Genomic DNA, 16,291 nt, shown 5'->3' with positions numbered 1-16,291 from the left:
GAATTAGGCTGATAGGGATCAACATTCAAAGCTATTTAACCAGGCAGGTTGCTTTTTTTGCTTTTGATTTTAGAGACAAGCAGCTTTAAAGATTGTTTATACCGAATAGATATGGGTTAAGCAATTTCCATCAATTTTATTTAAACCAAAATACACATTTAAGTCTATCACACTTTTTTTTACAACGGAGTGAATTTTGGCAGGAAGATGACATCAGGCAAATATCAGACGCCGTGGTGTCCACTTTTTTTTTAAGGGTATGTAGTAAACATATGCCTCTTATTTCCTTTCATGAGATGTGTGGCTCAGTGCACATCAGTTGACTACACTTCGGAGATATGAGACAGTAACTTTGCAATGGTTGTCATTACATATTTTAAATTATCCAAATCACACAATCACTAGTACGTGATACTTTATACACTTCAGACTGGTGCTGTTTTTCTAGTAATACAAGGATCTGATAAAGGCCTCCGTTTTGTAAGTTTTTATATTTTGGTTGCCCTTTTGAAATTTAGGGCTCCTTTTACGAAGCTGTGTTAGCGGTTTAACGCGTGTAATAGCGCACGCTAATTTGCCATCCGCGCTAGCCGCTACCGCCTCCTCTTGAGCAGGCAGTAGTTTTTCGGCTAGCGCGGGGGTTAGCGCGCGCTATAAAGGTGCGTACGATAAAGCCACTAATGCGGCTTCGGAAAAGGAGCCCTTAAGGTTACCATGATAGCCTCTATGATTCAGAAGAAACAGGGGGCTCTCTTTTGCAAGTGAAAGCAGAACTCTTTAAGAATTTTAAGTTGTTATTAGCTTGGTTCCTATTTGTGATTTCATGATCAGGTGGTCACTACTTGTGACTTGAAACACATTTGTATATTGCTTTGGTCGACTCTCTGAAAAAGGTTTACCATATTTGTATTTTATAGGTTTTTTGGACTGTTGTTTGCTTTCAAGCCAGTTTTATTACTACACTTTTGCAGCAAGGTAAATAATCTCTTTCTGGTTATAAGTACCAAGAAAATTGACCCTAGTCCCTCCACAAAAGAGTAATATCAAAGAAACAAAGGAATCGTGGAGAGTCAATGCCAAGATGAAGGCTTTATTCAAACAAATAAATAATCCACATAAAAATGTTTAGGGTCTGAACGTCTGGTGAAACGTTTGGACCCAAATGTTTCACCAGAGGTTCAGGCCCTAGACATTTTTATGTCGATTATTTATTTGTTTGAATAAAGCCTTCATCTTTGACATTGACTCTCCACGATTCTTTTGTTTCTTTTTCTGTTTATTCCATCTTTTTATTCCTGTTTTTATTCTTAGTTTTATTTTTCTTTGGCGTTCTTTCACTGTTTTGTTATATTAGTAGAATGGGCGGCTTGGCATTTAGCTTGCGCTGCTCAGCAATGCAGCTTGATAAGAGTAGGTTATGTTTTTTTAGGTATCATTCTTTAGTTGTATTGCTTAAAAGAGTAAATATAAGATCAGAGAGATATGTCTGAAAATTGATATTAAAATGGCTGCTATACTGATGTAATTTAAAAATACACTATACAGTATTTGCTTATTATTTACAGCTGACTGTTTGAAAAGGTTTTGAATGGTGTTCATTTGTTGCCTTCCTAATTATCACTCATTATTTTAATTATGCTTTAGATTGCACAAGTAGTGTTTGCTATGATTGATGTATTTAAAGTGTTTTTTTAGGAGCATTTTAGTTACATGTATACTTTATCCTCTGTTTAGTAAAATCCTCTTGGTTTTACTAAACAGCACTAGAGGTTTTAAACGTGGGCCAGCAAGGTATATGCTCCAACGCTCATTGGAATTCTATGAGCATCAAAGCATTTACTGGTCACTATCAATATTCAGTGACTGCCAGGCTAGACAGACCTGCTTTCTAGGCGATCTATCTTTGGCCATGTCTTACCCAGCACCCCTCCCCCCCCAAAAAAAAAGGAAATTCAATGCTGATTGCTGGATACAACGCTGACAATGAATTGCTGGTTTTGCCGCCTACTGTGGGAGATAGTCATCTGTCTTCCACAGTCTGAATATCAGATGGAATTAATTTCTGAAAGTGATGGGAATTTGCATAAGCCAGCATAGTTTATGCCTGAATCAAGTCAAGTCAGTTATGCTGTGACTGTTGGAAAGATTTGCCTTTCTTTACCAGTCAGGACTCCACTGATTGTATGGAAAGTTAAGGGGTTAAAACAGATACCCAAGTTTCAAGGATCAGGGAGTATCTCAATAATAGTATATTCCTGCTTTTTCAGCTTGTGAGTGATATATTATTTAGATGACTGATATTCAACCCACAGAAGTCAGCAGTTTTTACAAACACTGACAGCCGCATGCTAAATTTAACCTAATTATTTAATGCCAGGCCATGTCCGGTCATCATCATTTAATATATGGATCAGTTCTGGAAGTTATTTGGCTCCTGGCTGATGTTCATTATCTGTATACCTAACCAGGTAAAGATAGGACTGCTTTTTATGTGACTTTGCCCCTAGAATCCACCAAACAGGAAATTGAGTCAGAGAGAGCAGGACAAATCAGGGAGAGTGCTCCAGGGCAGGAAGCAGATAGCCTAGGAGGATCACTGATCTTCTATGGTTCTATGAAAACTATTTTGCAGATACACAGGGAGGGTGGTGGGGTTTGAAAGACTGAAGCTGCAGGCTGCTGGAGGTAGGTAGGTAGGAGGGAACACGGTGGAAGGGAGCGAGAGAGGTGCTTTCTCAGGTAAAGGCTGGAGGGGAGCCTGAACCTATTGTGGCCGGGCCAGGCTCTCCGCAAGCGAAAGACCCGCTTCGGACCGCAGGCAAGATTTTGGGTGCCTTTGATTTGGTTGGTGAAAAGAAAAACACAGATTTTTTTCTGGATTCAGTTCAAAATAAGGTTTACACTTTATTTGTCCACAAGAAAACCAAAACCAAAAATATCAGACTTAAATCCAGTGATAAGTTCAATGCAGTTCAGTCTTTACTGCCATCTGGGTGAAGCATCCTTTATTGTACTTCATTCCAAAGTTAATTGCTATTAGGCTTCATTTGCCTCTAATACCTATGTCCAAATAATATTATAGTCTCTGTTTGGACCCCTACCCGCAGGTAATTAGGTTCCCTCTTAGGGAGTGCTTGCCAGCTTACTCCCCTCTCTTAAAACAATGCCTGGTATATCATAGCTAGTCCAAACAATAAAACAAAATAGTTTTCATTGACTTTTGGCTTCTCAGCTTTCACTGCTTTTCTCTCTTGGGACTTCTCCCATTCTGCCTAACTAGTGAGGGTGGAAACAAAACAACCCTTCCTGTGCATACAGCTGTTCTATGCCCCACCCAAGTTTCCAAGCACCCCTTTGCTACTTCCCGGCAGTTTAAAAGTTTATTCAGGGAATGGCTAATTCCCTAGCACTTGTGCTTGGTCCCTCTTTCTTGTCAGCCCTCCCTCCAACACATATACATTCTAGCTCATTTAATATTCTAGCTGTAGAAAGATTTGCAAAGAGCAGTGCTGGTGAGCAGTTTCATTACAGCTCCATGCCTTTTTCTGGCAAATTATATTCTTCTGGGATATTGGTGTGGATCTCCCAGCCCATACTACTGGTATCATAATTATACTCAGCTATTTCCATGCTTTCTGCATTTACATTTTCCCATTCCCCTCCAACTTCAAAGTAGTTAGAAGAGGTGGCTGGCCAAGCTTCCCCTTCCCCCTCTGTAGCATAACTTTCCCTTTCCCTTACAAATCACTGTGCAAGGTCCCAGTATTTAGCTGCTTGGGGAATTTCTGTTTGTCCTCTGGGTGGCAAAGAGCTGCCTCTCTGTCTCTGTGGAGGGAATGTCCAGCATGGAGCTGTGGGCTGGGCTCGAATCTCTCTTCCAGCCACAGCTGGGGTTAATTTATTTCCCTTCTTCACATCTGAAGGCTTACATGCTTGCAGTTTCCCCAGTGTAGCCCCGCCCCCTTCTGGGTTGATTCTCTGTTTCACAGCTTGGATTTGCAGGGAAACTTCTCTGCTCTTGGGAAAGGAATAATGGTAATTAGACTGTGGTTTGGGAGCCCTCCCTACTGGGTTTCCTGGTGGATGGCTCTCTTCTTTTAACCCTGCTTGTTTTACTCTGCCTAAAACCCTATTCTCTGGATGCTGAACTGGCTTAGCTTTATGGACTGAGGGTTTTAGAACAGGATTTTTCCATGTGCATGGGTCATAGGAATTTAGACCATTTTTAGGTCTAAAAATACCTTTGACCTATGCATTGGATCAACTTAAAAGATGAATATACTGCACAGTATACTGTACAGTAAGTTAAGAAGGCCAGGAGGTTTTGACTATTAATTATTTCATAGCTGAAAGGTATTTCTTTTATTTTTAATTTATTTGGGAATTTAAAAAAGGGATAATAATCATAAAACAACCATAGCACAGAACAAAACCCAGCACATCATCCAAGAAAACAATATGAGCTCCCAGTAGATGGATCAAACTATTAATGAGCTTGTGACAAAAGCATATGATTAAAAATTAGCTTGGCTAAGAATGGAATAACAATTTAATAAACAATCAGATCACCTCTACTCTCCACCCCCACCCCTTTTACTAAGCCACGGTAGAGATTTCTACCACAGCCCAGGGTGCTAAATGCTCCAACACTTATAGGAATTCTATGAGTGTCAGAGCAGAGTCAGAAATTTTTGTACTTCAGGCCGCAGTAAAAACCTCTATTGTGAATTAGTAAAAAAGGGGGGGGAGAGGAGGCTTATCCTGTATGGCTTTAGCTTCCATCTATCACACCCTTCTCTAGTTTAAACCTTGCCAATGTGTGAAATGAAGTTCTCATGTGAGATTATCATCCCACAGACAGTGTTAAACCATCATCTCATCTAAGCTATTTTACCAAAATTGGAAACCCAACCCCCCTCCATACACACACACACACACATGCTACACAAAACAAACCAAAAATGTACGAGGGTCATTTCATAAATAATGCACACTATTTTAAAAAAAAATTTACGTTTTATTTTTTTTTTTTCAAGTATTTCTTTACAGTCTTTCAATATAGTCTCTCTGGTTTGCAGTGACTGAGTCCCAACGTCCGGTAAGCTTCATTATTCCATTCAAGACACCATTTTTGTTCAGTTGCTGAATGGCTCGGGTACCGGCGGAAAAAAAGCCCTTCCAGAGATGCAAAACGATATTCACGCATAGGTTGTTTCAACTTTGGAAAAAGGTTGAAGTCTGGTGGACTCATGTCTGGACTGTAGGGAGCATGAGGTAACACCTCCCAGCCGTATTTGTATAGTTTTTCAATGATGACATTCCCTATGTGCGGGCGAGCGTTGTGAAGAATGAGTGGCCCAGCCAAGAGCAACTGAGGTTGGGTTTTGTGCATTTTTCTGCACATTTTTTGCAAAAAATCATGATAATACACTGCTGTAACACTTCTTCCACATGGAACTGTCTATTATTTATGAAATGACCCTCGTTTATAGGAAAATCGTTTTGAGACTATCTAAAGTTCATAAATTGTTACATCTACTCAGCTTGACTGAAATGACTTATTTTTATACTCTTTATGAAAAAGACAGTTTAACAAGGAAAAACTGTTCTTAATAAATATTCTCACTTCACTTTTTTCCTTGAAACTAAGCACTAGTAACCTTATATTGATTATTCTATTTGAGTGCTCCTGCAGTAATGAAAAAGATAGCAGAGACAAATTATTTCTAAAGAAAGAATCGGTGAAGAGAGCATAATGATGGAAATCTCATTTATGTTTCAAATTGTCAACATTTAATTGTTCTAATACACACATCTTGTTAATTATAACACAGAATATAGGCACTCCTCAATATAATCTAATTATTTGATTCCAAGCCAGAATAACTTAAATTGTACTTAATGAAGATCTCTTAATCACAGCCAAAATGTTTGCTTCTAAAAGCCTAATATATAAAGATAATGTGCATCTCGCACTTTAAACAAGTCTCATGTGCTGCATTACTTTGAAAAGTCTTACAATAAACATCCCTATGTTTAGGGGAACGCTTAAATTGAAGCTATGGCGTTCATAATAATAATAAAAAAATGTCTAAAAAGTGTCCTAAATGGCTACTTGGACGATCAAAAAGCCTGATCGTCCAAGTACCCATAACCAAAGCTGGTTTTAGACGTATCTAAAACCAGCTTAGGCCTTTCCCCTGCTACTAAACGCATAGAAAGAAAAGAGGCGTGTTTAGAGGAGGGGAAAGGGCGTGCGGTGGGCGGGAGGTGGGCCGACCTACACCTACTCGTGCAGCAAGTATAACCAAAACCTTAGGCAGGTTGCCTAGTCGGCACTTATATGTTTTTGACTTAGACAAAGTCAAAACAGGTCTAAGTGCTGAAAAAGGGGCCGCTGAGCTGATGGTGGCTGGCGTGATCAGTTCAGCGGCCCAGCAACCTACCCACCCACCCACCAAAACCATCACGGCAGGAGAGATGCCTCATCTCCCCTACCGCGATGTGAGCACCCCTCTACCCGAACTGCCGTGACCCGCGGCAGGAGAGATGCCCAATCTCTCCTGCCGCGGGTTATGGCAGTTCGGGTAGAGGAGTGATCGCATCGCGGCAGGGGAGATGGCCAATCTCTCCTGCCGCGATACATCACCCCCCCCCCCCGACTATCGGGGCAAGAGGGAGTCCAAGCCCTCTTGTCCAGCGGCACCCCGACTGCCCGACTACGTTCGTGGCAAGAGGGAGCCCAAGCCCTCTTGCCCCAGCGATCGTCGGCACCCCCACATTACGTTTGGGCTAGGAGGGAGCCCAAGCCCTCCTGGCCTCTCGCCCCCCACCCCCTACAATATCGGGCAGGAGGGAGCCCAACCCTTCCTGCTCAGGCGTACTCCCTATCCCCACCCCCCACTACAATACGGGCAGGAGGGATCCCAGGCCCTCCTGCCCTCGACACAACCCCCCCAATGACCGCCCCCTAAACCCCTGATTGGCCCCCCCACTGACCTGCAACCCCCCCCGCCGACCCCACAACCCCTCAACCCCCAATCCCACCCCCCATACCTGTAAAATGTTGGCCGGACAGACGGGTGGCAAACCCGCCTGTCTGGCAGGCCAGCCGGCTGCAGAATGGGTCGGATTAGCACAGGCATCTGAAACCCCGCCCACAGGTGGGGTCTAAGGTGCCTGGGCCAACCAGAATAGGCCCGGGAGTCTTAGGCCCCTCCTGTGGGCGGGGCCTTAGGCACAAGGGCCCAACCCATTTTTTTTTATTATGCCCCTCCACGCCTCAATACAAGTGAGACAAACATTTACAATTCAGAATTCACAGCTTGTCTGGTGTCAGAAGGTGCATTTATTTATTTAAACTATTTATTAATTTTATAAAAACATCTTACAGAATGTGCAACAAAATAGACATCAACATTTCTTAAAAGCACTTATATACTATGGGGCTCATAATCGAAAGAGAAAAAAATCCAAAAACTGGCCTAAGTCGGCACTTGGACAAACATTGTCAAAATACATCCAAGTGCCAATAATAAAAACGGATTTTGGATGTATGGTATTTCTAAACAACCTAGGCCTTCCTAGTGCCGCTGAACGACCATAGCTAAACGGGACGTTTCAGGAGGAGTGTCTAGGTTGGGAGCTGGGTGGGACGTGGGCTGGCTTAGACTTGATCGTACTGCATGTATAACCAAAAGTTATACAGCACAGGATCGACAGAACTTGGACGTTGTGACTTAGACCATTTAAAACATGGTCTAAGTCACAAAACTCACATAAAGTAACCAGATAAGCACTGCAAACACATAATACAGACCCCCCACACACTACCCCAGTGATCACCCACAAAAATCATAATCACACCTTTAAAATTCAGCCTCCAGACAATCATCACCTTGCAGCCCGCCATAGGAAAGCCTAGTCGACCTGCACAGAGGCATCTTAAGCCATCTTGGGGGTGGGTTAGGGACCCATGGAGAGGAGGACCCATGCCCATAAGCCTCTGTAGTCACTGCATTGATACTGAAACATGTGCACTCCCCTATACACCCCCAAAACCCTATTGTACTGGCATATAAGTGGCTCCTGCAGCCATAAGGGCTGTTGGGGTGGTAGATAAGTGGGTCTAGGGGATTCTGGATGTGGTTTGGGGGGGCTCACCATGACCCATAAGGGAGCTGTAGTGAGATGATGACATGGCACCCTTTTTGTGAAGTTCACAGCAGTGCCCTGTAAGGTACTCCACTATTTAGGTGCCATGTCTGGGTGTTCAGTCCATCACTTTGCAGACCCCTCCCACGTCCAACAGGGCTTGTTCTAGGCATTTTTGACTTGGACAAAAAGTTGGATGAAAATGTGGTATTAAGATGGACGATTTAGCAACTTGGATGATCAGATCGGCAGGACGTATAGTTAGACGATTTTCGAAACGAAAAAAAAAAATTTGGACGTATTTCTTGAAATTGTGTCCTAAGCTATTTTTTACTTGGATGACTTGCGAGTTGGATGAAAACGGACTTAGACGTTCCTTTTGATTATGCCCCTCCACACATGAAACACAAAATAAACAACTCCCTTCCCTCTCTTTCTGGATTTGTATGTAAAATATGAATCTTTAATTTGGCAGGTTCAAGAATGCTTTTAAAGCTGTTTAACAAAAGAATCTAATGGACCCCAGATTCCTATGAAATTTTGGGATTCATTCGCTTTCTCTGATAACATTTTCTCATATCGATAATACATGCAAAGAGTCTCGCACCAAAACGGCATATTTAACCGATCCCATTGCTTCCAATTCCTTGTAAACATTTGTATAGTAACTCCTGTCATAATGAGAAAAAGATTTATTCTTGAACTTACTGAGCGGGCTCCTATTCATAATTGAAGTACCAAAGAATATAATTCCGTATGATAATGGAATGGAAACTTCAAGACTTTATTTATTTTTATGGCTTTAAGTCGCGCCTTTTTCAAGGTGATTTACATTCAGCTACATTTTTCCCCATTGTTGCTGGCTTTTACTAAGCTGTGGTAGAGGTTTGTACCGCAGGCCAGTGAGATAAATGCTCCTATGATCATAGAATTCCTATGAGCACTGGAGCATTTACTTCGCCGGCCTGTGGTACAAACCTGTACTGTGGCTTTGTAAAAGGAGCCCTCTGTTAAAAATCATAAACAATGGTTGTAGTCCATAATGGGCAACCTCATTCCTCAAGGGCTGCAACCCAGTCTGATTTTCAGGATTCTCCCAATGCATATGCATGAGATCTACAATTGATGCAAAATGCAGCGGTCAAACTGATCTTTGGGCTGAGGAAGTTTGACCATGTGACACCCTACTACCGGCAGCTGCATTGCCTGCAATGGAGGCGCGTGTAAAGTTTAAATTTGCCTGCTTCTGCTTCAAAGCACTACACGGACTTGCCCCTAAATATATAACTGACCTTTTCGTCTTCTCAGCCAACAGACACAAGAGAAGCTCACATTCCAACTTCGTTTCCCCCCCAGTGAGAGGTTGTAAACTGAAAAAACACCATGAACATCTTCTCTCGCACCAAGCAGCATCATGGGGTAAAGACCTAGAACAATTGCTTTCGCCCACTACTTATGGGGAATTTAGGAAACGTCTAAAAACACACTTGTTCCTAAAGCATCTAGACAACTGATCCTCTCTTCTCTCTCCCCTCTATAGCGATTAACTTGTTCTATTGATCACTCTCTCCTCAAAAATGGATTTCCTGTCCTATTAACCCTCTTTCTTCCTCCCCTCTTAAAGTCAATCAATTGTACCTTTGCTTAATCTTTGTAAACCGCATGGAACTTCACGGTATTGCGGTATATAAGCTGTTATTATTATTATTATTATCTATTTGCATAAAAAGAAGGCATTGTACAAATGTTTTGTTGTAACATAGATCAGCAATATAAAGCTAGTAGCTGTTAGAAGTTCATAAAAATACCAAAAGAACCTTATTATTAGTGGTGAGTCCAAAACACTTGAACTATTAGTCAATCGGCCCAACATGTTTCAGCACATTATGCCTGCTTCAGGAGCAGAATTGAAATGTCTATTGGACAAATGACCCACCTAGAAATAAAATAAGATAAAATTGAAGATGTAAAAATCTTCCTAAATAACCTTTACTTTTAAAAGGGCACACAGCACCTCATAGAGAACTCAAATATCAAATAAAAACTTTTACCTAGGTCAGGGGTAGGCAATTCCGGTCTGCGAGAGCCGGAGCCAGGTCAGGTTTTAAGGATATCCACAATAAATATGCATGAGATAGATTTGCATCTCAAGGAAGCAGTGCATGCAAATCCATCTCATACATATTCATTGTGGATATCCTGAAAACCTGACCTGGCTCCGGCTCTCGAGGACCGGAATTGCCTACCCCTGACCTAGGCAGTCATCTATAACACTTATAAGGTTGAATTCGTGAGGTCTCCAGCCCCTACTGTAAATTTTTTTTTAAAAAAAGAGAGAGAAAAAATTAAATGTGAAAAACATAAAGTCAAATATCATTAAGAGTTGCTTGATTTAAAGAATTGTCTTGTATAAAAAGCTTAAAACGGCACAATGACTTTAAAACAGTTTGCCTTTTTATTAATTTATTGATGCTAGCTACCTACTTTGTAATATATTTGTGAGTTTTAAAGTCATTGAGGGGATATGCACTATAAGAACATAAGAGTTGCCAAACTGGGACAGACCAAAGTCCATCAAGTCCAGTATCCTGTTTCCAACAGTGGCCAACCCAGGTTACAAGTACTTGGCAAGATCCCCAGGAGTAAAACAGATTTTATGTTTCTTATCCTAGGAATAAGCAGTGGATTTCCCCAAGCCATCTTAATAATGACTTATTGGCTTTTGTTGTAGGAAATTATCTAAACACTTTTCAAACCCTGCTAAGCTAACAGCTTTCCCCACAGTCTCTGGCAACAAATTCCAGAGTTTAATTACACGTTGTGTGAAGAAATATTTTCTCCAGTTTGTTTTAAATCTACTGTACTATATAGTAGCTTCCTTGCATGTCCCCTAATTCTAGTATTTTGAGAAATAATAAACAAGCAATTCACATCTAGCTTTTCCACTCCACTCGATATTTTATAGACCTCTGTCATATCCTTAGCTGTCTCTTCACCAAGCTGAAGAGCCCTAGCCGCTTTAGCCTTTCCTTATAGGGAAGTTGTACCATCCCTTTTATAGGAAGGGAATGGGTGTGTCGGGAGCATTCCAAAAGGTTATGTGCATATTTATAGAATATTAGTCTTTAAGCCCATTACATTAACGGGTGCTAGAATACATGTGTGTGTCTGTCTTTCTTTCTTTCTGTCTCTCTCTCTCCTCGGCTGTCCACCACCACCCCTTGCCTGCTCCCCCTGTCCAGCAGTAGCCCTTCTCCCTTCCTTTTACCTCCCCTGTGTCGAGCAGCACCCCTTCCCTGCTCCCCCTGTCCAGCAGTAGCTCTTCTACTTTCCTTTCACCTCCCCCCTGTCCAGCAGCACCCCTTCACTGCTCCCTCTGTCCAGTAGCAGCCTTTCTCCCTTTGTTTTACCTCCCCCCCTGTCCAGCAGCAGGCCTTCCCTGCTTTCCCTGTCCAGTAGTACCCCTTCTCCTTTCCCTGCTCCCCCTGTCCAGCATCCACTGCCCGTGCAGCCTCGGGGCTTTTGCTGGGCTGGCCCACCTTGCATTATCGAAGTCGACCGGCCTAGCAAATGCCCCGCAGCTGCAAGATGAAACTGCGGCTGCTGCGTTTGCTGGTCCAAGGGTGAGAAGAGGCATCCTGGCAGCGGCTGCGCAGGAAGTCAGCCGGCATCGTAGATCGGGGCAGAGGACAGGCAGTGCACATGTGCGGCACGGAAGCATACATCACGGCAGCAGGGATCACGGCATTGTAAATGCACATGCTAGCTTAGGGTTTTATTATAGAGGACTAGGGAAGCACACCTAACTTGGGCAGCAGCATTTACCCCAGTTTTCAGCAGGCATAAGTCTGGCACCCAAAGTTAGGTGTGGGAGTTGGAGCTGCATACTGTTCTGTACAGGGTGCATGCCCTTTATAGAATAGCGCTTAGCTGATTTTTTTTCAATGCCCATTTGTTAGCACTATTTATAGAATTCCCTCAATACTATACTTTTGAAACCATATTAATTTCCCCCCAGGTATTCAGAAGTCTTCTGCTGCCTGTACTGCAAAAAAGAAAAGTTTCTAAATCCTGGCATTTTAAAAATGTAAGTAAGTTTGTGTCTATATTCTTACACGACAGCAATGTGCTTTGTTATGAATTGCACTTCCATGGTGGTTTAAGGCATGTAAGCTGTCTAATGTGTGATGGTATACTGTTAGGGTTACTAGATTTCCTCTTTAAAAAAAGAGGATACCTGGCCTCTCCCCATTCCATCCTCAGCCCTGCCCCACTCTACCCTCAGTCCCACCCTGCCCCCACCTGAACTTTGTATATCCATCCCTGAGCTTAGGGCCGCCTCTGGAGGGCCTCTGTGCATGCGAGAACGTCAATATGATGACATCATATGCATGACGTCTGCATATGCGCCTGTGCAGGTGTCGACATGATGACATCATGTGCATGCACAGAATGACACCATCTAGGCAGGTAGCTGAAGGGGCTGAAGACAGTACCTTTCCTAAGTGGAGTATTGGAGAGATGTGATCTTTTGTTAGGCTGAAAAACGGAGTGTGACCATATCAACTGTACTATCATATTGCTGTAATTAAGGATTATGTTGGATGTTTAATTAATAAAGCTGTGACCTTATTTTGCCATTTCTGTCTGTAGTTCAGTTTGACTTAGGTACATAACATGAGCAATCACACACAACGCCTGCCCAAACTGAACAACAGACACAAAAATTGCAAAAAAAAAACCCACGTCAAGAATATATTAAAACTCATTTTATTTTTGATTGACACAGTAGTAAATTCCATAAATGAGACACCTGAGTAACACACTTATAACATTGGCCTGGCTCACACACAGTCAGGTTAGGCACCTGCTACCAGTGCTTACAAAAAGAAATGTATTTGGAACTGTTTTAAAGTCTGTGAGATGGGTGCAAGTCAGGGCTGGACTTACTCTGGTAGGCTGAAGAGTCCCAGTCCCAGGTTTTAATTACCACACTCAGTCCTTTACGTAATTACTTATCAAGGAATCAAGCTGAGACCATTGGACAATTGATAACTTTGCCTGATTGCAACGTCGTTGTATAAACTATTTACAATTTCTTCTGCTGTGAATACTGAAATTGGTTTTTCTAGCTGTTTATGATAAAGTCACTTCAGAAACACTTCTATTATGTTCCCCAATCTCTTCATACAATTCCTTAATACACACGGGCCCACTGTATCTTTCCTGTCAAGTTGAAACACTCCACACAGGCTCTGCAAGCAGGGTCTTTTCACTCACAGTTTCCCTTTGGAGTTAGATCTCCACACACTCCTTACTCTGTCCTCTCTTGGTGACCCCTTGGAAAAATAAAGTCTCATATTCTCTCTCCGTGAAACTCTCTAGAATAGTTAAGCTCTGGAATTCATTGCTAGAGGTTGTGGTAAGAGCAGACAGCTTAGCTAGTTTTAAGAAAGATTTGGACAATTTCTTGGAGGGAAAGTCCATAGTCTGTTATTGAGAGAGACATGGGGGAAGCCACTGCTTGCCCTGGATCGGTAGCATGGCATATTGCTACTCCTTGGGTTTTGGCCAGGTACTAGTGACCTTGACTGGCCACCGTGAGAACGGACTTGATGGACCATTGGTCTGACCCAGTAAGGCTATTCTTATGTTCTCTGCTCTCACGTTGTTGTCTGCTCTTCTGGCAACCCTTTCAGACTTTCCCTCCACAAGCAATCAGTACCTCAGGAGTCTCTCTCAGTACTAGGTTTCTGGCAAGAGAATTAGGATAACCAAAAGCCTCAATCTCACTCCTCATTTCCCTTTTATACTGTTTCCCCTCCCACTTATGCAAAAGACCATCCAACTCCTCCTACAATGTTCAAAAGCACACCCTCAGTAACTCTCCAAAGAATCCAACATGTCCTTCTCTATAGCAGAGACATTCTTGGGGGGGGGGAGTTCACACACTTAAGAGATTGATTGCAGTCACTATATCAAGTGAGCAAGATTGAAATTAATACATTTACCGTTTTGAAGAGCATTTCTGCCAACTGATTGAGAGCCCAAATGGAGGACTTCAGGGGCTGCAAATGACCCTGGGGTTGCCCATTGGAGTAATGTAAAAATCGCCCCCTTCAACGCTGATATAGCATATGTTAAAGTGTAAAACAGAATGTTAAAATCCAGTGAGTAACTGAAACTCATTTATGACTAAATAATGGTATATTGCTTTCAATTTAGAAACATAGTGCATCATTCTTACCAATTTGTGCTAGAACAACTTGGTGCTGTATTAATGGCTACCTATGGTGAAAATAATAAGTGATTTCTGGTAAAATGATGATTCACCGCTGCATTTGTTTCAAAGGCAACAGTACCTAGCTTTTGTCACTCAAGGTTTAAAATAATATTGTTCATGTTAGCTGGTTTCTAACCTTACAATTCCCCTTGTTAACTATGTATTTGGTGAGATTTTGAAGTGTTACAGAGTTCCCGAGCAGAATTGTTTTTTAGCCTTTAATCCACATGTTTTTACCTTTAGAACTTTAGGGACCCCTGAGGAAGACAGGGTAGTCGAAACACGGACCCTGTTAGGTCCTATGTCCCCATCATTTGGGTCCTTGACATTTTATCATGTGGATTTCACGTTTGTATCTTCAATAAAGCCTGCATCTTGGACATCTTCTCCACAGTGTTTTTTTGCTTTTCCTTTTTAGGACTCTGCACATAAAATTAGATTCATAGGACCAAATTGTATATAGGATGCCTAAAAAAATCATAAGAACCTAAGAATTGCCGCTGCTGGGTCAGACCAGTATCTATTGTGCCCAGCATTCCGCTCACGCGGCGGCCCTTAGGTCAAAGACCAGTGCCCTAATTGAGTCTAGCCTTACTTGTGTACGTTCTGGTTCAGCAGGAACTCGTCTAACCTTGTCTTGAATCCCTGGAGGGTGCTTAGTGGCCGTATCCATCATAATCTATAGGCACACCCATTTAGACTAAGGAAAACCAGGGGCCTAAATACCTGTGCATAAATTGAGCATATTTTAAAGCAATGCACCTAACTTTTAGGAATGCCCACAATCTGCTCATGCTCCATCTCGACCAGTTGAAATTAGTATATAGGCTTGTAACTAAAGAATAATTATAGAAGAATATGTGCTATAACAACCTAAAGAGAGGGTTTCACTATAACCCTCCCCACGAAATCTTCTATGCCACAACTGCTCAATAACCAGAACCTTCAGGTCCTCAGAGGTGCCACCAGATACTCAATAATATCTCATAGCAACTGGCTTTACGCCCCCTATCGTCATCGGGTCATTAATTTTTAGAGATATTTTTTTGTGCAATGCTATAGTTTGCTTGTGTGTTCATTCAATAAATAGTTAGTAAAATTTGTTACACTTATCTTGGGTGGTTCAGCCAAGAGGGACAGAGTACTGCCAACATGTTTCACCCTATCTGGGTTTCCTCAGGGCACAATCCCTCAAAACTGTGTAACTCTATATGACGTGGCCACCCGAATGATTGATCCATCTCGACCAGTGGCATAAGGGTAGGAGGCCCCTGGGGAGGTGGTGTCCCCCCATGCCCCCACTCCTTGTGTGCCCCCATTTCTTCCCGTCCCCACTTGTGCTCTCCCTCTTAATCTTCACCAACACGAGTGGCTTCTGCAGCATGCTCCTCGCGTCAGCGTTGGATTTCCCACTGACATCACTTCCTAGCCCCTTGATCTGGAAGTGATTCAGAGAGCAACCGGGCTGGCGCAATCAACAGGCAGAAGTTGCTTGTGCTAGCGAAGATAATACAGAGATACGGGGTGTAGGGGAAGGATGATGCTAGCCTGGCAGGGTGGGACGGAGAGTGCCAGCGCCCCCACTGACTTGGCGCTCAGAGTGGTCTGCACACCCACCTTACTATGCCACTGATCTCGGCCATGCCCCCTTTTTGAGATTTGTGCACTAGAAGTGATTTTGCACAACTTTATAGAATGTGCCTACAAAGCTCTGTGTGTTAACTTCTAATTTGTGTCAATTAGTGTCAATTATTAGATGTTAATTTCCAATTGGCTTGTTAAACAATTATGTTGCATGCACAAATCAGCTATGCACTCCAATTTGTGTGCAATGCCATATATATATATACAAAA

General features: G+C 42.4%; 1 protein-coding gene across 2 annotated transcripts in view; it reads left to right on the top strand.

Moving 5' to 3' along the window:
- The window catches only part of TMEM121 (transmembrane protein 121), a 397,349-nt gene that overhangs the window by 192,868 nt on the left and 188,190 nt on the right, over positions 1-16,291 (top strand). Inside the window, exon 2 of one of the 2 annotated variants that reach the window (XM_033953463.1) lies at positions 12,173-12,241. The exons of the other annotated variant lie outside the window; for it this stretch is intronic. The gene's annotated coding sequence lies outside the window, so the exon portion shown is untranslated. The remainder of the gene's footprint in view (positions 1-12,172; positions 12,242-16,291) is intronic. 2 annotated transcript variants of the gene reach the window in all.

The sequence above is a fragment of the Geotrypetes seraphini genome, chromosome 7 (genome assembly GCF_902459505.1).
Source record: "Geotrypetes seraphini chromosome 7, aGeoSer1.1, whole genome shotgun sequence".
NCBI classification, from domain to species: Eukaryota; Metazoa; Chordata; class Amphibia; order Gymnophiona; family Dermophiidae; genus Geotrypetes; species Geotrypetes seraphini.
Note: the sequence above shows the minus strand (reverse complement) of the source record. Positions and strands in the feature narration are given on the sequence as shown.